At 44.8% G+C, this 22,199-nt stretch overlaps 1 protein-coding gene across 2 annotated transcripts in view; it reads left to right on the top strand.

The window, feature by feature from the left end:
- The first annotated feature begins 3,845 nt into the window (after positions 1-3,845).
- ITCH (itchy E3 ubiquitin protein ligase) overlaps positions 3,846-22,199 on the top strand; it is a 143,967-nt gene continuing 125,613 nt past the window's right edge. The window contains exons 1-2 of one of the 2 annotated variants that reach the window (XM_003273541.4): positions 3,846-3,960; positions 10,010-10,086. The gene's annotated coding sequence lies outside the window, so the exon portion shown is untranslated. The remainder of the gene's footprint in view (positions 3,961-10,009; positions 10,087-22,199) is intronic. The other variant, XM_030825515.1, reaches the window with a different exon arrangement.

Genomic DNA, 22,199 nt, shown 5'->3' with positions numbered 1-22,199 from the left:
CAAAAAAAAATTAGCCGGGCATGGTGGTGCGCGCCTGTAATCCCAGGTACACAGGAGGCTAAGGCAGGAGAATCCCTTGAACCCAGGAGGCAAGAGGTTGTGGTGAGCCGAGATCGTGCCATTACACACCAGCCTGGGCAACAAGAGTGAAACTCTGTCTCAAAAAAGAAAAAGAAAACAGAAATGCAAATTCTGCCAGGCATGGTGGCTCAAGCCTGTAATCCCAGCACTTTGGGAAGCCGAGGTGGGCGGATCACTTGAGGTCAGGAGTTTGAGACTAGCCTGGCCAACATGGTGAAACCCCATCTCTACAAAAATACAAAAATTAGTCAGTCGTGGTGGCATTCACCTGTAATCCCAGCTGCTCAGGAGGCTGAGGCGGGAGAATCGCTTGAACCCGGGAGGCAGAGGTTGCAGTGAGTGGAGGTTGGGCCACCGCACTCCAGCCTGGGCGACAGAGTGAGACTCAGTCTCCAAAAAAAAAAAAAACAAATTCTCAGGCCCCACCCCAGACCTACTGAATCAGAAACTCTAGGAGTGGCCTCAGCAATCTACAGTTTAACTAACTTTGCAGGCAATTCTGATAAATACCGAGGTTTGAAAATCACTGCACTAGAGAATCTGAATGAGGATGGGGGCAGGAATCTGTATTTTAGCAATCTTTCCTAAGGCATGTTGCAGGAAACATGAAGTGGTTTTGAAAGTACTTTGCTTGAGGCTTGAAGGCTTGAACCCAGGAGTTTGATTTTTTTTGTTTTTTTTTAGATGGGGTTTCACTCTGTCACTCAGGCTGGAGTGCAGTGGCGCGATCTTGGCTCACTGCAGTCTCCGTCTCCTGAGTTCAAGCAATTCTCCCACCTCAGCCTCCCGAGTAGCTGAGATTACAGGGGTGTGCCACCATGCCCAACTAATTTTTGCATTTTTTTTTTTGAGACAGAGTCTCGCTCTGTGGCCCAGGATGGAGTGCAGTGGCGCGATCTCGGCTCACTGCAACCTCTGCCTCCCAGGTCCAAGAAATTCTCTGCCTCAGCCTCCTGAGTAGCTGGGATTACAGGCACCCGCCACCACGCCTGGCTAATTTTTGTATTTTTAGTAGAGATGGGGTTTCACCATGATAGCCAGGCTGGTCTTGAACTCCTGATCTCGTGATCCGCCCGCCTTAGCCTCCCAAAGTGCTGGGATTACAGGCGTGAGCCACCGTGCCCAGTCTAATTTTTGCATTTTTAGTAGAGACGAGTTCACCATGTTAGCCAGGCTGGTCTTGAACTCCTGACCTCAGTTGATCCATCCACCTCGGCCTCCCAAACCATGCCCAACTAATTTTTGCATTTTAGCAGAGACAAGATTTCACCATGTTGGCCAGGCTGGTCTCAAACTCCTGACCTCAGGTGATCCACCCGCCTTAGCCTCCCAAAGTGCTGGGATTATAGGCGTGAGCCACTGCGCCCAGCCTTGATGTTTCTTCTGTTGTTTGTTTTTTGAGACAGAGTCTCGCTGAGTCACCCAGGCTGGAGTGCATTGGCATGATCTTGGGTCACTGCAACCTCCCCCTCCTGGGTTCAATCAATTATCCTGCTTTAGCCTCCCCAGTAGCTGGGATTACAGGCACCAGCCACCACACCTGGCTAATTTTTGTGTTTTTAGTAGGGAAGGGGTTTCACAAGGCTAGGTGCGGTGGCTCACTCAACTCTACTAAAAATACAAAAATTAGCTGGGAGTGGTGGCATGCGCCTGTAGTCCCAGCTACTTGGGAGGCTGAGACAGGAGAATTGCTTGAACCCAGGAGGCGGGCGGAGGTTGCAGTGAGCCAAGATTGCACCACTGCACTCCAGCCCGGGCGACAGAGCAATACTCTGTCTCAAAAAAAAAAAAAAAAAAAAAATGAGAAGGGGTTTCACCATGTTGGCCAGACTGGTCTCGAACTCCTGACCTCAAGTGATTTGCCTGCCTTGGCCTCCCTAACTGCTGGGATTACAGGTGTAAGCCACTGACCCTGGGCAAGCCTAGGAGTTTGAGAACAGTCTGGGCAACACAGGGAGTCCACGTCTCTACAAAAATAAAAACAATTAGGCTGGTGTGGTGGCTTGAGCCTGGAGTCCCAGCTACTCAGGAAGCTGAGGTGGGAGGATCACTTGAGCCCAGGAGGTTGGCTGCAATGAGCTATGATTGCACTGCTGCACTCCAGGTTGGGTGACAGAGCAAGACTCTGTCTCAAAAAAAAAAAAAAAAAAGGCACTTTGAAAAATGTAAGTGACTTTCCAGATGGCAAAATACTATTTTCATTAGGAGGAAACAGGCTAAACAGTAATAGCAAAGGTCACTAAGTATTGAGCACTTAGTCATACCTCTGAGTCTCTGCTTGCATAGCCTATTATTTCTCACAAGCAATCCATGAAGAAGAGAATGGACTTTAATGCCAGACTGCCTGGGTTCTTATCAAGTATGTGACTTAGTTTATATATTTGTAAAATGGGGATAATAACGGTATTTCTGTAATAGGTTTGTTGTGAGAATAAAGGGAGCTTGGTATCAGCTCTTAGAATACCGGCCATGTTGGCTCCACTAAACTGTTATCATCATCCCTAAGGGCACCCAGTTAAAAGGTAGAAAAGGGAGGATTTGAATCCAGTCAGTGTAACTCTCAAGTGTACATTTTTTTCTTTTATTTTCTTTTTCTTTATTTATTTTATTTATTTATTTATTTTTTTTTGAGACGGAGTCTTGTTCTGTCACCCAGGCTGGAGTGCAGTGGCACCATCTCGGCTCACTGCCAGCTCTGCCTGCCGGGTTCACGCCATTCTCCTGCCTCAGCCTCCTGAGTAGCTGGGACTACAGGCACCCGCCACCAGGCCCGGCTAATTTTTTTTGTATTTTTAGTAGAGATGGGGTTTCACCGTGTTAGCCAGGATGGTCTCGATCTCCTGACCTTGTGATCCACCCACCTCGGCCTCCCAAAGTGCTGGGATTACAGGCGTGAGTCACCGCGCCCGGCCTTATTTTCTTTTTAACCACGGCCTTTAATGTACGTTGTTAAAGGCTAAGCCAGGCCAGGTGCAGTGGCTCACATCTGTAATCTCAGCGATTGGGAGGCCCGAGGAGGGAGTATCGCTTGAGCCCAGGAGTTGGAGACCAGCCTGGGCAACATGGTGAGACCCTGGCCCTATCCCCGCCCCATCCCATCCGCACCCCACCCCCTCCCCATCTCTACAAAGAACAGAAAAAAATTAGTCGGGTGTGGTGGTGCTTACCTGTTGTCCCAGCTACTCAGGAGGCCGAGGTGGGAGGCTCGCTTGAGCCCAGGAGTGTGAGGCTGTAGTGAGCTTTGACTGCACCACTGCACTCCAGCCTGGGTGAAGGGTGAGACCTTATCTCAAAAAGAAGAAAAAAAAAGAAAAGGAAAAGAAAAAGAAAAAAGAGCAACTAAGTTATAAACTAAGCTATATAGCCCAGTGGTTCTCAGATTATGATTTCACTCACTAGTAGTATCACTAGAGAGCTTGTTGGACATGCAAATTATCAGACCCTATCCTCCTATGCCAGATCTTCTGATCAGAAACTCTGGGGGTGGGGGTCAGCAGTGTAAGTTTTAATAAGCTCTCTAGGTGATTCTGATGCACACCATAGTTTGAGAATCACAGTCCTTATAGGCTCTGGTGGGCGGGGTGTTAAAAAAAAAAAAAAAAAAAAGCCTGGAGGTGCTGGGAGCCGCTCGCGCCCATCTCACCTGGAGGTGAGGAAAACTGGGATTTAACTGATTTACCACCGCAGCCAGCTCTTCAAGCCAGGGACGGGCCGGACGGCTGGCGCGCAAGGCCTGCTGGGGCTTGTAGTCTTAGACCACTCCCGCGCTCAGGCGCCTGCGCTTTAGCTGCTAACTCGCTCTAGTAGCTGTGGTCGAGGCTCGGGACCGGCTGCCATCTTAGTCTAGGGACTGAGGAGTCGCCGCCGCCCCGAGTCCCGGTAAACACCCGTGGGCGAACGCGGGGTAGTTCTCGGGAGAGGGAGGGAGTCCGGATGAGAATGTTCGGGAAGAACTAGGGTAGAGGAGTGGGACGCGCGGGTCGGGACCCCAGAGCCGCGGCTGCTCCTTCTCCCAGAGCCGGTGTCTGTCGGGGGAGCGGGGAGCTCGGGCTACTGGCCCGGGCCGGGCGGTGGGGGTGGGTTGTCTGGACGTTCGGAGGGATCAGTGTCTGGCACAGGCTCCCGGAGGCCTTCGCCTCGCGGGCTCCAAGTTGTGAAAGGGCTGGGCCACGACGGGCGTGGGTACCGTCCGGACCCTCGCCCCTCAGCCCCGCGTGGGGCCACTCTCCAGCTGTTCGGCCTACGCGCGGGGCCCGGCGGCAGGGGCCGGCGCGGGCGACGTGGCCCTGTGAGGGGCGGCGGCCGGGTCCCCCGCCACCCAGCTGGCCTTCTCGAGACTTTTCCGAGCCCCCAGTCGCTAGAAGGGCCCAGCACAGCGGCTGCCTCCCCTTCTCTCTCCCACTCCCCTCCTCCTTCCATTGTCCCCCCGGCGTGGTGGTCCCGGCCCCGGCGCCCTCCCCGATGTCCGCCACGTTCGTGGCGGCGCCGACTTTTGCAGACGTGGAGCTGTCACTGCCCTTCCTCCGGAGAGTGCCGTTTTCTTTAGCAGAGAAAAGAAAAAAGTAGCCGTTGAACGTATTCTAAGGGTCGAAACATGATGACATGACTTTTAAGTGGAGAACTCAAGTTTTCCAAGACAGTTCCTGTCCGCGACTTAAAAGAGAATCGCAGGATTTGTGCGCCCGAAGTAGACGCTGGGCCTAAAATTAGTTGGACATGTAACCAGGTGAACTTGTAAAGGGCCAGGAATTCATTATCCCCAATAACAACGCAACCTTGTTTTCTTGGTTGTATTCGTATCCTAATCTTATTACATTTTCTGCCATTCTTCCACAGCTGCAGTATACTTGGTTTGGAGTGGGGGATGGGGAAGTGTGGGATTTTTGCCTTGAAAATTAGTAAGACCCTGGAGCCAGACACCTATCACTGCACTTAGGTGGGTTCTCCTGCATCTTTTCTTAATATAATTCGATCTTCAGGAAGTATGTAAAGGCAGTGTATTTCCATTCTCAAAATCGGCTAAGGAATGTTTTATCAGTTGAGGTGAAGTTCTCATGGCAGATCTGGTGAGAGCTTGCTGTGTGTATTTTACAAGTTTATTTAAGCTACGATTTATTTTTAAGATTAAGAAATGGGCCGGGTACTGTATGTGGCTCACGCCTGTAATCTCAGCACTTTGGGAGGCTGAGGCGGGCAGATCACGAGGTCAGGAGTTCGAGACCATCCTGGCCAATATGGTGAAACCCCGTCTCTACTAAAACTACAAAAAAAAAACAAATTCTCTGGGCGTGGTGGCGCGGGCCTGTAGTCCCAGCTACTAGGGAGGCTGAGGCAGGAAAATGGCTTGAACCCAGGAGGTGGAGGCTGCAGTGAGCCGAGATCTCGCCGCTGCACTCCCGCCTGGGCAACAGAGCGAGACTCCATCTCAAAAAAAAAAAAAAGCAGTGGGATGGGCGTGGTGGCTCACGCCTGTAATCCCAGTAGTTTGGGAGGCCAAGGCGGGCGGATTACTTGAGCCCAGGAATTGGAGATCAGCCTGGGCAACATAGTGAAGCCCCATCTCTACAAAAAATAGAAAGATTAGCCGGGTGTGGTGGCGGGTGCCTGTGGTCCCAGATACTCAGGAGGCTGAGGTGGGGGAATCACATGAGTCCCGGGGGTCGAGGCTGCGGTGAGCTGTTACTGTGCCACTGCATTCCAGCCTGGGTGACAGAGTGAGACCCTGTCTCAAAAAATAAAAATTTAGAAATGAAGGTGGAAATTCTACTGCTTCTTTGAACCGTGAATGTTAAGTTTTGTGAGTCCAAAAGGAATTCCATTATATTCAGCATACAGGTCAGGTCACCAAGGATATGATATGAAATTAAAAAAATGAGTACAGACTACTTCTTCAGTGTATTCTAGAATCAAACATTTCTACATTCTTTAAAAAAAATACTTTTTTTGTTTGTTTGAGATGAAATCTCACTTTGTCACCCAGGCTGGAGTACAGTGGTGTGATCTCCGCTTACTGCAACCTTCGCCTCCCGGGTTCCAGCAATTCTCCTGCCTCCCTAGTAGCTGGGACTACAGGTGCGTGCCACCACCCCCGGTAATTTTTTTGTATTTTTTAGTAGAGATGGATTTTCACCATATTGGCTAGGCTAGTCTCGAACTCCTGACCTCGTGATCCACCTGCCTTGGCCTCCCAAAGTGCTGGGATTACAGGCATGAGCTGCCACTCCTGGCCCTAAAAAATATATCTTCTCACCTATTGGGAGAGACAGACAAACCAGTAGTCCCCAAATTTGACCACTGGAATAATTAGGAGAGCTTAGAAATTCCACGGTCTCACCTTCTGAGATGGATTTAGTAGGTCTGGGTTGGCTCCAACCAATTTATTTTTAACACATGCCTTAGGTAATTCTGATGGTCTTGGGAACCACTGAGGGCAAATGGTACTGTAGACTTACCAAGGAAAGGTCAAAAAGCTTTGAGACGGAAGAGCAAGTGGCCAATTCTGTGTGTGTGGCTGGGTGGAGGATTGGTTAGAAGAAGCAAGATTTGCCCCTGAACCCACACTGGGTCTTAGATGAAGAGTAGGAATGTGAAAAGGGCAGGGAAAGAGAAGGACAGGGTAGGCTGAGTGAATGCCTTAATGCTGTGTGTAAATTCAGAGGATTATGGAACAAAAAGAGTTCAGGGAGTATGGAGTGGAATGGGGAAGGAGAACATTTTGAAACACAAGGTCAGAAAGGTTAAAGGAAGCAAGTATTTGAAAAGTGATTATTTGTTGTTGTTGAGACTGGGTCTCACCCAGTCACGCAGGATGGAGTGCAGTGGCAGGACCTCCAGAGCTCAAGTGATCTTCCCTCCCCAGCCTCCCTGTGTAGCTGGGACAACAGGTATGCATTAGCATGCCTGGCTAATTTTTAAAATTTTTTTGTAGAGACAGGTTCTTTTTACGTTGCCCAGTCTGGTCTTGAACTCCTGTGTTCAAGTGGTCCTCCCACCTTGGCCTCCTAAAGTGTTGGGATTACAGGTGTAAGCTACTGTGCTCTGGCTAAAAATTTTAAGTATAATGCTAAGAATTTGGAATTTTATGTTGGTAGAAATAGATACAGGGCTGGGCTCAGTGCCTCACGACTGTAATCCCAGCAGTTTGGGAGGCTGAGGCGGGTGAATCGCTTGAGCTCAGGAGTTCGAGACCAGCCTGGGCAACATGATGATATCCCGTCTTTACAAAAAGGAAGAAAAAACAAGAAATAGATACAGATTTTTCGACAGGGAAATGATGTGAGTGCATATGTGTTTTAGGAAAATTGCTGTGTACTGCAGGACAAAGATAGGCATCAAAAAACAAAAAAAGAAAGATTGCTCTGGTGATGAGCGAAAAGATGAAGGAGTAGCTATTGCAGAAGTCTAGTTGAGAAGTGACAAAACCTGACCTTGGAGAGAGGTTGTGGGGGGATGATCAAAGGATTGGATTTAGCTTTTTACTAGTGCAATATTGTTGCCATATTTTTAGATGAGGATTTTTTTTTAAAGCTAGTCTGGGTAAAGGGCTCCTTTTCTGTCATAAGAACCCATTAGCAAGTCTGAATAATATTGCCAGGTTATATATGTTATGTATAGTATGAGAGTGAATTGTTCATTAACGTCTTTGAGAAATTAGAAAGAACTATGTCAGATGTAATTTGGAAGAGAACTTGAAGTTTGTTATTGTTACTATTTTTGAGATGGAGTCTTGCTCGGCCACGCAGGCTGGAGTACAGTGATGTGATCTTGGCTCACTGCAACCTCCACCTCCCGGTTTCAAGCGATTCGTGTGCCTCAGCCTCTCAAGTGGTTGCCTCCCAAGTAGCTGGAATTACAGGTGCATGCCACCAAGCCTGGCTAATTTAGAACTTGGAGTTTGGACTGAAATTTATGTCTCTCAGAAGTATTGATCTAGGCTTCTTGGAAGTGTTTTTCTTTCAGCCCGTAGAAACTTGCTCATTGAGTTTTAGAGTTGGAAGAAATTACAGAGATTATCTAGTCCATAATGGCAAATATATTTTGGTTTATCAGCCAGCTCCCATTTTGAAGCTGCCAGAAGCACTGTGTTTGGAAGGATTCTGGTTGTAGGGGCTCTGAGAAATTGTATTATGATTGATCAGTGATGTCTCCTGTGGACAGTTATCTGGTAGGTAGTAGATATGTGCCAGATATATGCTATTCTTAGATTACTCCAATCTCTTAGTTTTCTGTTTTGTTGTTGTTTGTTTGTTTTAAAGGTAAAATAATTTACCTGAAACTAGGTAAGAGTAAGAACTAGAACTAGAACTAGGTTTTGCAACTCTGGGACTGGTATTCTCTGGTTTACCGAGGTCAATGTGCACTACTGAAGACCTTCTGGTATTAGACTAGAAAAAGAAAAGGGAGATTTTTAGCCTATGCCTCTTGACTGTTTAGGCAAGAGTTTAACAAGGAATTTTGGCCTAGAAGTGAGTTTTGTTGTATTCATTCTGTCTTAAGAAATTTGTGTTAGGACCGGGCGCTGTGGCTCATGCCTGTAATCCCAGCATTTTGGGAGGCTGAAGCGGGCAGATCATGAGGTCAGGAGATTGAGACCATCCTGGCCAACGTGGTGAAACCTCATCTCTACTAAAATACAAAAAATTAGCCGGGTGTGGTGGCGCGCGCCTGTAGTACCAGCTACTTGGGAGGCTGAGGCAGGAGAACTGCTTGAACCTGGGAGGCGGAGGTTGCAGTGAGCTGAGATTGTGCCACTGCACTCCAGCCTGGCAACAAGAATGAGACTCTATCTCAAAAAAAAAAAAAAAAAAAAAAAAAATTCGTGTTAGTACTGATAGGAAATAGTCATCTATTTTGTTGTTTTGCCACTTTCTTTCTTGTTGCCTAAGTCTCTGTTTTGGGTTTTGGACATTGGTTTCCTTTATAAGAATTAAGACAGAAACATGTAAGGTTTTTTTTGTTTTTTTTTTTTTTGTATTTATAGTACTTAGCCAAATTCTGGGCTCATAATAAGCACTCAGTAAAGGCATGTTGACTTTTATGGCTGTAAATGATACTGGCTTTGAGTCAATATAAGTTAGTTAGGGGGTTCACAGAATTGAATTGCAGCATTCTCTGGTTGGGAGGTTGGCTTTCAGCTAAAAACATTAAGTTGGAAACTATCTTCACAACTAGAAGCAGTTAACCAGAAGCTGTTCCTGCCTGTATCCTCCTGCAGTCTAGCAGTGTACTGTCCTTGAAAAACTGCTGCCAGCTCAGCTTTTTTGCTTCTTTTCAGAACTGACTATATCCAGATCCTTGGTGTGCTTTTTCTTTTCCTGTCCCTAGGAGTCTCCAAGTTGCAGGGACTATCATTATGGTGACCCTTATAGGCTGGTGTATTTATATGGCCATCCTCATTTTGCCAGATAGCCATCATACTCAGATTGGTATCTTCTCATACTATGTATGAATCATTTTCCCCTAGTTCTTTCTTTTGTCCTGTCTGCTCCATTAAAAATTGTCTATCCCATGAAATTTTTAAAAGAGACTTTGTGCTTTTAGAGTCCCAAGGTCATTGCAGATCTGATGTGTTTAACTGTAGAAGTCAGCTGGGTGCGGTGGCTCGCACCTGTAATCCCAGCACTTTTGGAGGCTGAGGTGGGCGGATCACGAGGTCAGGAGTTCAAGACCAGCCTGACCAATATGGTGAAACCCCATCTCTACCAAAAATAAAAAAGCCAGGCGTGGGGGCGCGCGCCCGTAGTGTAGTCCCAGCTCAGGAGGCTGAGGCAGGAGAATCACTTGAACCCGGGAGGCGGAGGTTGGAATGAGCCAATATCGTGCCACTGCACTCCAGCCTGGCGAAAGAGCAAGACTCCATCTCAAAAACAAACAAACAGACAAAAAACTATAGAAGTAATGTGTTAATGGACTCTCCTTCCTTTCTCAGGTACCATGCATTTCACAGTGGCCTTGTGGAGACAACGCCCTAACCCAAGGAAGTGACTCAAACTGTGAGAACTTCAGGTACGGTGACATCCTGTGAGAGAAATTGGGGGCAAGAGTGATGCAGAGGCCAAGCTCTGGTCATATACCTGCTATGAGGAGAGAGCAGTGTTGATGCTAGCTGCATCAGTTGTTTGAACATATAGGCAGCTTCACTTGGTTCTGAAACCCAAAGCTGCCTCTGCAGGGATTAGCCTGTGAGCCACTCTGTGCTCTTAATTTGGGTTTTCTGACTTTTCTGTGTTTGTAGATCCCTTACACATATGCATACTTTTTCTATTTGTGTTGTTTTATACACATTTATCTCTGTATACTATCTAGACATGTGCATGTGTAAGGTTAAGAGGTGGGGAATGAAAAAGAAAACAACATGGCCAGGTGCAGTGGCTCATGCCTGTAATTCCAGCACTTTGCCGGGCCAAGGTGGGAGGATCACTTGAATCCAAGAGTTTGAGACCAGCCTGGACAATATGGTGAGACCCTGACTCCACACAAAATAAAACAAAATTAGCTGGTGTGGTGGCGTGTACCTGTAATCCTAGCTGCTTGGGAGGGTGACATGGGAGGATCACTTGAGCCAGGAGGTTGAGGCTGCAGTGAGCCATGATCACACCACTGCACTCCAGCCTGGGCGACAGAGTGAGACCCTGTCTTGGAAAAAAAAAAAAGACAACATGGTTCAGTGGAGAAAGAATAGAGGACTTGGAAAGAAAAGATCTGGGTTCCGATTTGATTTTGCCACTGACAAGCTGTGTGACTTTCGGCGAGTTATTTAATCTTGCCAGACCTCAGTTTATACATCTGTAAAATAGGTAAGTATTGATTCCTATCTCCATCCCTGGCATTGTTGTGTGGATCAAATAAAATAATACCTATTAAATCTTTAGAAAAGGAAATGAATTCACGACTTAAAATGTTATCTTGGCCTGGCGCGGTGTCTCATGCCTGTAATCCCAGCACTTTGTTTGGGAGGCCAAGGCAGGTGGATCCCTTGAGGTCAGGAGTTTGAGACCAGTCTGGTCAACATGGTGAAACTCCATCTCTACTAAGAATACAAAAATTAGCCAGGTGTGGTGTCATGCGCCTGTAGTCCCAGTTACTTGGGTGGCTGAGGCAGGGGAATCATTTGAACCCAGGAGGTGGACACTGCAATGAGCCAAGATCATGCCACTATACTCCAGCCTGGGCAACATAATTTTGAGTCTGTCTCAAAAAAGGAAAAAGAAAAAAAATGTTATCTAGATCCACAAGGTGAGAGAAGTTGACAGTAATATTGTGAAGCAAAACATGAGGACAAGACAGATTACTTTAAAAGGTCAGGAGAGAAGGAAGACTACTGGATAAGAAAAAAAAAGTAGAACATAAAGTTAAGCAGTAAGAGAATAGGGGGTGAATGAAGTTGAGCAGGTGAATTGTTAGATAATAAAGCTGAGGCTGGGCGAGGTGGCTCATGCTTGTAATCCCAGCACTTTGGGAGGCTAAGGTGGGAGGATCATGAGGTCAGGAGATCGAGACCATCCTGGCTAACAAGGTGAAACCCTGTCTCTACTAAAAGTACAAAAAATTAGCTGGGCCTGGTGGCGGGCACCTGTAGTCGCAGCTACTCGGGAGGCTGAGGCAGGAGAATGGCGTGAACCTGGGAGGCGGAGCTTGCAGTGTGCCGAGATCACGCCAATGCACTCCAGCCTGGGCAACAGAGCCAGACTCTGTCTCAAAAAAAAAAAAAAAAGAAAGCTGAATAGGAAGATAGTGGTAAAATAGAACTAAAATATGATCCAGCATTGCCACTTTTGGGTATATATCCAAAGGAAATAAAATCACTTTTTTTTTTTTTTTTTGAGATGGAGTCTTGCCCAGGCTAGAGTGCAATGGCACGATCTTGGCTCACTGCAGCTTCTGCCTCCTGGGTTCAAGTGATTCTCCTGTCTCAGCCTCCTGAGTAGCTGGGACTTGGGAGGCCAGGCATGCACCCACCACACCTGGCTAATTTTGTATTTTCAGTAGAGACAGGGTTTCACCACATTGGCCAGGCTGCTCTTGAACTCCTGACCTCAGGTGATCTGCCCGCCTCTGCCTCCCAAAGTGCTGGGATTACAGGTGTGAGCCACCGAGCCTGATCCTGTTCTTTTTTATAATTAAGAGAAAGGAAGGAGATGGTGGGATGATTTGTGATAGCTACTATAAAGCAATTTTAAAAATATTTAAAAGTATTATTAAAGTATTTAAAATATCTTTAAAATATTTCTCAGCATATCGATTTCGTCTCAAGCTCACAAAGCAGTTCTTTGTGAAAAGGTATTTGAGCCAACATTCAGGAAACCTGCGTTCTAGCATTGGTATTACTGGTCATTTAAATTCTGTGATCTTGGGCAGCTCACTTAAATCTCCCTGGGCCTGGTTTCCTCACTTATCTATTGAATGTTTTGAATATGATTTCTCAGGTTCTTTCCAGCTCACTCTATTATATTCTGTGCTTTATGTGCTAACTCACTGATTTTTCATGGCTTTGTTGACATCACAATATATGACTGATACCAGAAATATCTTATAATAAGGCTTTGGCCAGGCGCGGTGGCTCACCCCTGTAATCCTAGCACTTTGGGAGGCTGAGGTGGGCGGATCACGAGGTCAGAAGATCAAGACCATCCTGACTAACACGGTGAAGCCCCGTCTCTACTAAAAATACAAAAAATTAGCCGGGCGTGGTGGCAGGCACCTGTAGTCCCAGCTACTCGGGAGGCTGAGGCAGGAGAATGGCGTGAACCTGGGAGGCGGAGCTTGCTCTCCAGCCTGGTCGACAGAGTGACAGAGGGATACTTTGTCTCAAAAAAAAAAGGGGGGCTTCATAATATCTGTTGCTTTATAAATGAGAAACCATGTTATTTTAAGTTCTCCTTTTTTTTTTTTTTTTTTTTTTTTTGAGACGGAGTCTCACTCTGTCACCCAGGCTGGAGTGCAGTGGCGCAATCTCAGCTCACTGCAACCTCCGCCTTCCAGGTTCAAGCGATTCTCCTGCCTCAGCCTCCTGAGTAGCTGGGATTACAGGCACCTGCCACCATGCCTGGCTAATTTTTTGTATTTTTAGTAGAAATGGGGTTTCACCGTGTTAGCCAGGATGGTCTCGATCTCCTGACCTCGTGATCTGCCTGCCTCAGCCTCCCAATGTGCTGGGATTACAGGCGTGAGCCACCGCACCTGGCCTTTTAAATTCTACTTTAGACATTGGCACCGAGAGACCTGTAGGAAACATAAGTATAGAAAGTTTAAGTTTGTAATATTTGACAAGGATCTGTTGAGCTGCTATTGTGCTAGGTTCCAAAGGGTACTCAAATATAAAACTGCTGGTTTAAGGATTTTGTCAGGAAAACAAACTTGCCAGTGATTGATTATTATAAAAAGGAAGATGATAAATGTTACAAGAGTTTCGTTGCATTGCAATTTAAGAAATTAAGTTCAGATTTTTTGGTTCCTTTAACATAATTGAATGTATTCCTTTTTTTTTTTTTTTTTTTTTGAGACAGAGTTTTTCTCTTGCTGTCGAGGCTGGAGTGCAGTGGTGCAATCTCAGCTCACTGCAACCTCCACCCCCTGGGTTCAAGCGATTCTCCTGCCTGAGTCTCCCAAGTAGCTAGGATTACAGGCATGTGCCACCACGCCCAGCGAATTTCGTATTTTTACTAGAGATAGGGTTTCACCATGTTGGTGAGGCTGGTCTTGAACTCCAGACCTCAAATAATCTACCTGCCTCGGCCTCCCAAAGTTCTGGATTACAGGCATAAGCCACTGCGCCTGGCCAAATGTATTTTTTTTTTTTTTGAGACAGAGTCTTGTTCTCGCCCAGGCTGGAGTGCAGTGGTGTAATCTTGGCTCACTGCAACCTCCGTCTCCTGGGTTCAAGCCATTCTCCTGCCTCAGCCTCCTGGGTAGCTGGGATTACAGGTCTCTGCCACCACGGCCAGCTAATTTTTATATTTTTACTAGAGATGGGGTTTCACCTTATTGGCCAGGCTGGTCTCGAACTCCTGACCTCAGGTGATCCGCCTGCCTTGCCCTCCCAAAGTGCTGGGATTATAGGCATCTGGCCTAACATAATTGAATGTATTCTAAGTGCTGCTGTATGCTAGACATTGCAGGGACTCATGGTGAAAAAGCAATCTCTGCCCTCCAGCAACTCGCATTTTTTTTTCCATGTCTGGAAATTGCTTACCCTAATAGATCTATCCTTCTGTCCCAGGAAAGAGAAGAATTTTAATACTGCGTCGTCACTTATAGGTTAAGAATTCATCTACATATTGAGCTTAACTCACTCCAGAAATATCTACTAACTTACTTGCTTTCTGAGAAAATGTTTATTATTTTACTACTGTATTCCACAACTTTTCTTTGTCAGTTACAAGATAACTTTTTTTTTTTTTTTTTTTAAGATGGAGTCTTGCTTTGTCGCCAGGCTGGAGTGCAGTGGCGCAGTCTCAGCTGACTGCAATCTCCGTCTCCCAGGTTAAAGCGATTCCTCTGCCTCAGCCTCCCATGTAGCTGGGACTACAGGTGCCCACCACCACACCTGGCTAATTTTTTGTATTTTAGTAGAGACGAGGTTTCACCATGTTGGCCAGGATGGACTTTTTATTTTTTATTTTTTTAAGACAAGATAAGCTCCAGAAATAACCATCTGCATTTAGGTGAACTTTGATTTGCTTGTTAGTCATTCATTCATGCAAAGAAAGAGTAGGTTCTACAATTTTGTCTTGATTATTTTTCCAAATAATCAAATTTAATTGGTCACAAAGGAAAGGATTTTAGTCTAAAGAATTATATTGTAGGAGTTAATAGTATTTACTGGAGTTAGGTTGATTTTGAATTTTGACTCTACTGTGTGTTGGTGGTATGATCTTGGCCAACTTGCCTGACTTCTTTGTGCCTTAGTTTTCTCATCTGTAAATTGGGAATAGTAATAGCATATATACATAGGTATTATGTGTTTCTGCTTGAACAAGACTTGGCTCACAGTGTGAAGTGTTAGTTGTTGTTTTCGTTATTATCATTACGATCAACTTTATCTTTCTTAAAGTTATGATCTGAGTTCATTAATCATTCAGTAAACTTATTTAGGCTGAGCATTGTAAATTTAAATGCCTGCAAGGGCTGGATGAACATTTAGTAAGTAACGACAGATCGGACTGGGACTTTAAGTGAACTAGGGAATTCATTCCCCTCCAAGGGAGCAGCTATTAAAGTAGCTTTGGCTTACAGTTTTTTTTTTTTTTTTGAGACAGAGTTTCACTTTTGTTGCCCAGGCTGGAGTGCAGTGGCATGATCTTGGCTCATTGCAACCTCAACCTCTGCCTCCCGGGTTCAAGCAATTCTCCTGCCTCAGCCTCCCAAGTAGCTAGAATTACAGGTGTTCTCCACCACACTTGGCTAATTTTTTGTATTTTTAGTAGAGATAGGGTTTCATCATGTTGGCCAGGCTGGTGTTGAACTCCTGACCTCAGGTGATCCACCCGCCTCGGCCTCCCAAAGTGCTGGGATTACAGGTGTCAGCCACCACGCCTGGCGTGATTTTTTTTTTTTTTTGAGACGGAGTCTTGCTCTTGTTGCCCAGGCTGGAGTGCAATGGCACAATCTCGGCTCACCACAACCGCTGCTTCCCGAGTTCAAGCAATTCTCCTGCCTCATCTTCCCGAGTAGCTGGGATTACAGGTGTGTGCCACCACGCCCAGCTAATTTTGTATTTTTAGCAGAGACAGGGTTTCTCCATGTTGGTCAGGCTGGTCTCGAACTCCCGACCTCAGGTGATCCACCTGCCTTGGCCTCCCAAAATGCTGAGATTACAGGCGTAAGCCACCGCACCCAGGCTTTTTTTTTTTTTTTTTAATGGAGGTAAAAGTATGTGAGGTTATGTATATGTTATTTAGCTCGATTTAGCCATTCCACAACGTGTACATATTTTAAAACATATTATAGGCTGGTCATGGTGGCTCATACCTATAATCCCAGAACTTTGAGAGGCTAAGGCAGGAGGATCTCTTGAGGCCAGAAGTTTGAGACCAGCCTGGATAACAATAGTGAGACCCCATCTTTGTTTTATTTCAATAAATAAATGAAACCTGTTTTACATGATAAATATATACCTTTTTTGTCAATTAAAATAATTTAAAAATACTATTTAAGTTCTTGGGAATACACTCACAATGTATTGGTAGTTAAATTTTTTTTTTTTTTTTTTTTTTTTTTTACCAGTTGCAGTGGCTCACGTCTGTAATCCCAGCACTTTGGGAGGCCAAGGTGATAGGATGGCTTGAGCCTCGGAGTTTGAGACCAGTGTGAGCAACATAGTGAGATCCCGTCATTATATTTTTCAAAATTAAAAAGAAAGTTTTCAGAAGGTTAAAAAAAATTGAGGCAAAATTCACTATTTTAAAGTGTACGATTCAGCGTTGGCTTACTATTGACCTTGGGGAGAGTGCAGACCAAGTGCAGACTGAACATCTTAATTTTTTTCTAAGGTGAAGCTAGAAATCAAGATTTTGTAAGAAATTTTTATTATTAAATGTTGGCAACTTATGAATTCATAGTATAAACACTGTGGGCCAAATTACCACTGTAGGCAGAATTTGTCTTGTGGCTTGGCGCTTTACAACCTCTGATCTGGGGCTTGACTTTCTGCAGCATAACCCATGTTCTCTGTCCTCTGAGAAGAAAGTTCTTACCCACATAAAGATTAAAGCAGCCTCGGCAGCATGGTGAAACACTGTCTCTACAAAAAAGCCTTATGAAAATCAGCCAGGCATGATGGTGGTGTGCGCTTGTTGTCCCAGCTGAAGTGTGAGGGTCGCTTAAGCCCGGGAGGTTGAGGCTGCAGTGAGCTCATGTCACTGCACTGATATCATGTCACTGATATCATGTCACTGCCCTACAGTCTGGGCAGCAGAGTGAGACCCTGTCTCAAAAATAAATAAATAAATAAATAAATAAATAAATAAATCAGTTCAAACAATACCTCAAAGCAGTCTAGTACTGAATGAGAGGTATGTAGAATAATTATTAAGGCAGATAGAAGGAGGGAAGTTATTTGGTTATTTAGTTATTCAGAATATGCCAAGGTGTAGAGGCAGGAATAGACTTCAGGGGGTGGAGTTTAATTTTAGAGGATTTGTGTGAGCCTGGTAATAGGCCAAAGTTTTGAAAAGTTAAGAAGAGTCAAGCCTCTTATTTTGAATAACCTTGAGACCTATTGGCTGATAGGATTAAATGGTATTTTGTGAAGATTTATTTGGCAAAATTGAGGTCTGTAGTATTTACTATGGTTGGAGGCAGGGAGACTAGGCTATGGAGGTGTCAGCGGGAATGAAAATAAAGGGGGAAAAGCTTGTATAAGAGACAAAAGATTGCATTAAAGAGGGCCAATTTTGAAAGCTTTTTCTCTATTGACTTTTGTACAAACTGGGATATGGGAAGATATTGTGTACAGGCTATATTCCTCTTTTCATGTTGTGAATCTTGCTTTATCCCTTACTCAGTCCCGACAGTGTCCTTGTTGATGGATTACATACGTATTCTTACGATTTCCCAGCTTGCACAAGTAGAATAGAAAGAACAACCAGGCCAGGCATGGTGGCTCACACCTGTAATCCCAGCACTTTGGGAGGCTGAGGTGGGCAGATCACTTGAGGCTGGAGTTTGAGACCAGCCTGGCCAACAGGGCGAAACCTCGTGTCTACTAAAAATATAAAAAATTAGCTGGGCGTGGTGTTACACTCCTGTAGTGCTAGCTACTTGGGAGGCTGAGACATGAGTATTGCTGGAAACCGGGAGGCGGAGATTGCAGTGAGCCGAGATTGAACTGCTGCACTCTAGCCTGGGCGGCAGAGCAGACCCTGTCTCAAAAAGAAAAACCACCAAAGTAGTGTCATTGCTCATCACATTTCTTGTTTGGGGTTTTTGGTTATCTTGGTTAACCTCTGGTATATTTCATTAGACCTTAGTTTATACATTGAATTTTCATATTTACCAAGGTTTGGAAACAATGACAAATGGCTTGCTCTTAGAAAGATGTAGAATTTTGCTGCAGAAACTTGAGATAACTGATATGGCTGGGCGTGGTGGCTCACAGCTGTAATCCCAGCACTTTGAGAGTCCACGGTGGGCAGATCGCTTGAGCCCAGGTATTCAAGACCAGCCTGGGCAACATGGAGAAACCCTGTCTCTACGAAAAACACAAAAAATTAGTTGGGCATGGTGGCGTGTGCGCCTGTAGTCCCAGCTACCCAGGAGGCTGAGGTGGGAGGATTACCTGGTCCCCGGAGGTCAAGGCTGCAGTGATTTACCTGTGATTGTACCACTGTACTCCAGCCTAGGCAACAGAGTGAGACCCTGTCTCAAAAAAAAAAAAAAAATTATGATTCAGAGTGTTTGAAGAAACCAATAAATGTAGAAAGGTGGAATATGTTTGTTCTGCATAACCTGAGAAAGTGATTTTTAGGATGTTATTTTCTAAATAAGATTTAGATTTTGTTTTGTTTATACTTCTCATGAAACTGTTTTTTTTTTTTTTTACATACTTGGGAAGTTATTCCTTATTCTTGGCCAAATACAAAATGTCATTATTTTAGAGACTATAGTCTTTTTTGCAAGTAAGCTGAATAGTGTGTTAGGTATAGTCTGAGTATTAAGAATATCTGAGATCTGTATTAAAAAGAGATGTAGGCCGGGCACGGTGGCTCACGCCTGTAATCCCAGCACTTTGGGAGGCCGAAGCGGGAAGATCACCTGAGGTCAGGAGTTCGAGAGCAGCCTGGCCAACATGGTGAAACCCCGTCTGTACTAAAAATACCAAAAAAATTAGCCAGGTGGGGTGGTGGCGCACCTGTAATCCCAGATACTCGAGGGGCTGAGGCTAGAGAATTGCTGAACCCAGGAGGCAGAGGTTGCAGTGAGCAGAGATTGTGCTATTGTACTCTAGCCTGGGCGATGAGCGAAACTCCGTCTCAAAAAAAAAAAAAAAAAAAAAAAAAAGAGATGTAAAAAAAAGAATATCTGAGATATAGCAAAATTTTTCTCATGGATGAATAAAAATACTGAACTAGGCCTTTAAAAAAGTACAGAAAATTGCCTGTGTCATAGAAATGCAGCAGTAGGGTCAAATGAGCTAAATCTAAATCTCATTTAATGAAAAAGGCATTTTTCTTTTATTTTTGAAGGTTGGCCTAACCTAGTTTTTGGAATTCATTTGTTTTGCAATTAAAAGAGATTTTTAGGTGGTTCATTTAATTATAGCTGTTTTGGAAATGGGAAGGAAAATAATGTGAGAGAGAGATTAACTGCATTTGCTTCTGTGGAAAGTCAGTCAGTAGTCAAAAGGAGATTCTGGACTATTTATTTATTTATCTAAAAATATGGAACACTTGGTGGATTTTAATCTTATCCTTGCTCAGAGGATATACTAATCTGTGTGTTCTGATTTTTTAGTATATGTGCCGCTGAAGCAAACACACAGATTATTTTTTTCTGTTCTTAAGTTTTTTGGAGGAAAGCTATTTATTATAGGTCTTAATTAAAAACTATATTCTGTATATATTGAAACGTGCAGAACCCTGCTGCTGCTGCTTTTCATTATCCAGAATGTTGCTTACATCTCTCTACTATCATCCTCTCTCCCTTTGTTTTAGCCCTTGGGGGTTTATATTTTTTTATTCCTTTATTTCATTTTTTTCTGAGGTTTTGGAAGGGAATGGAGAATGGAGTGTGTTCATTCTGCCTGGCTGGTTGATTTTATATAGAAATTGATGTTTTCATCTCTAAGGGACAAAGAAAATTAGGAAAATACCTATCCTAGTTTTTTTTTATTGTGGTAAAATACACATTACATACAGTTTACTATTTTAAATATTGTTAAATCTTCAGTTCAGTGACATTAAGTACATTTACCTTGTTATGTGACCATTACCACTATCAGTCTCTAGAACTTTTTCATCATCCAGAACTGAAACTTGTACCTATTAAACAATAATTATCCATTTCACCTCCTCCCAGCCCTGGTAACTACTATTCTGTTTTCTGTCTCTGTGAATTCAACTATTCTAGGCACCTCATTGTAAAAGCGGAGTCATACAATATTTGTCCTTTTTTTGTTTGTTTTGTTTTTCTAGACGGAGACGGAGTCCGCTCTGTCACCCAGGCTGGAGTGCAGTGGCACCATCTCGGCTCACTGCAAGCTCTGCCTCCTGGGTTCATGCCATTCTCCTGCCTCAGTCTCCCAAGTAGCCGGGACTACAGGTGCCCACGACCACTCCCGGCTAATTTCTTTTTGTATTTTTAGTAGAGACAGGGTTTCACTGTGTTAGCCAGGATGGTCTCGATCTCCTGACCTCGTGATCTGCCTGCCTTGGCCTCCCAAAGTGCTGGGATTACAGGCGTGAGCCACTGCACCCGGCCTCCCTTTTTTTTTTTTTTTTTTTTTTTGAGATGGAGTCTCGCTCTGTCACCAAGCTGGAGTGCAGTGGTGCTATCTCGGCTCACTGCAACCTCCACCTCCCAGGTTCAAGCGATTCTCCTGCCTCAGTCTCCCGAGTAGCTGGAACTACTGGCATGCGCCACCACGCCCAGCTAATTTTTGTGTTTTTAATAGAGACGGAGTTTCACCATGTTGACCAGGATCTTCTCGATCTCTTGACCTTGTGATCCGCCTGCCTCAGCTGGGATTACAGGCGTGAGCCACTGCGCCCGGCCAATATTTGTCCTTTTGTGTCTGGTGTATTTCACTTAGCATAATGTCTTCAGGTTTCATGTTGTACCATGTGTCAGAATTTTATTCCTTTTTAATGCTGAATAATACTCCATTGTATATATTTTAGTAATTTTTTGAAGGACTGAATAGGCTCAAATACAGCAATGACATATTTTTTGTTCATTTCCCTGTTATCTTTTTTGCTGTGAACTGTGATTTTAAATCATGAAATTAACATTGAACTATGCTAGAGATACTAGTTTTGGGCCACATCTTCTGTTCTGACCTTAGGTAATCCACTTTGCTTGGGTTGTCTTACTCAGTTGTAAGAGTTAATTGTAAATTCTGGATACAACTCCTTTATCAGATACGTGTTTTGCGGATTTTATCTCCTAGCCTATTGCTTGTCTTTCCATTTTTTCAATGATGTCTGTTTTTTTTTTTTTTTTTTTTCAAAAATAGAGATGGGGTCTTGCATTGTTGCCCACGCTGGTCAAACTCCTGGGCTCGGGGGATTTTCCTGCCTTTGCCTCCTAAGGCGCTATGATTACAGGCATGAGCCACCAGCCCTGCCCTAGAAGTTGAGTGCAATCAAAATTAGAAACTTTGACTCTTTATTTATTTATTTTTGAGACAGTCTCACTCTGTCACCCAGGCTGGAGTGCAGTGGCACAATCGTGGCTCACTGTAATCTCCACCTCCTGGGTTCAGGAGATTCTCCTGCCTCAGCCTCCTGAGTAGCTGGGATTACAGGTATGTGTCACTGCACCTGGGTAATTTTTGTATTTTTAGTGCAGATGGAGTTTCACTATGTTGGCCAGGCTGGTCTTGAACTCCTGGTCTCAAGTAATCTACCTGCCTTGGCCTCCCAAAGTGCTGGGATTACCGGTGTGAGCCACTGCGCCTGTTTGAAACTTTGACTCTTTAGAAGACATCATTAAGTCCGGGCATGGTGGCTTGCACCTGTAATCCCAGCAGTTTGGGAAGCTGAGGCGAGAGGATCGCTTGAGCCCAGGAGTTGGAGACCAGCCTGGCCAACAAAGTGAGACCCCCATGCCTACAAAAACAAAACAAAACAAAAAAACAACTATCCGGACGTGGTGGTGTCTGCCTGTTTTTTTTGTTTTGTTTTTTGAGATGGAGTCTTGTTCTGTTGCCCAGGCTGGAGTGTGGTGGCGCAATCTCAGCTCACTGCAGCCTCCACCTCCCAGGATCAAGTGATTCTCCTGCTGGGACTACAGGTGTGTGCCACCACGCCTGGCTGATTTTTTTTTTTTTTTTTTTTGAGATGGAGTTTTGCTTTGTCGCCCAGGCTGGAGTGCAGTGGTGCTATCTCTGCTCATCACAACCTCCGTCTCCTGGGTTCAAGTGATTCTCCTGTCTCAGCCTCCGGGGTAGCTGGGATTAC

The sequence above is a fragment of the Nomascus leucogenys genome, chromosome 13 (genome assembly GCF_006542625.1).
Source record: "Nomascus leucogenys isolate Asia chromosome 13, Asia_NLE_v1, whole genome shotgun sequence".
In the NCBI taxonomy this organism is placed as follows: domain Eukaryota; kingdom Metazoa; phylum Chordata; class Mammalia; order Primates; family Hylobatidae; genus Nomascus; species Nomascus leucogenys.
This window is presented reverse-complemented; position numbering and strand designations above follow the sequence as displayed.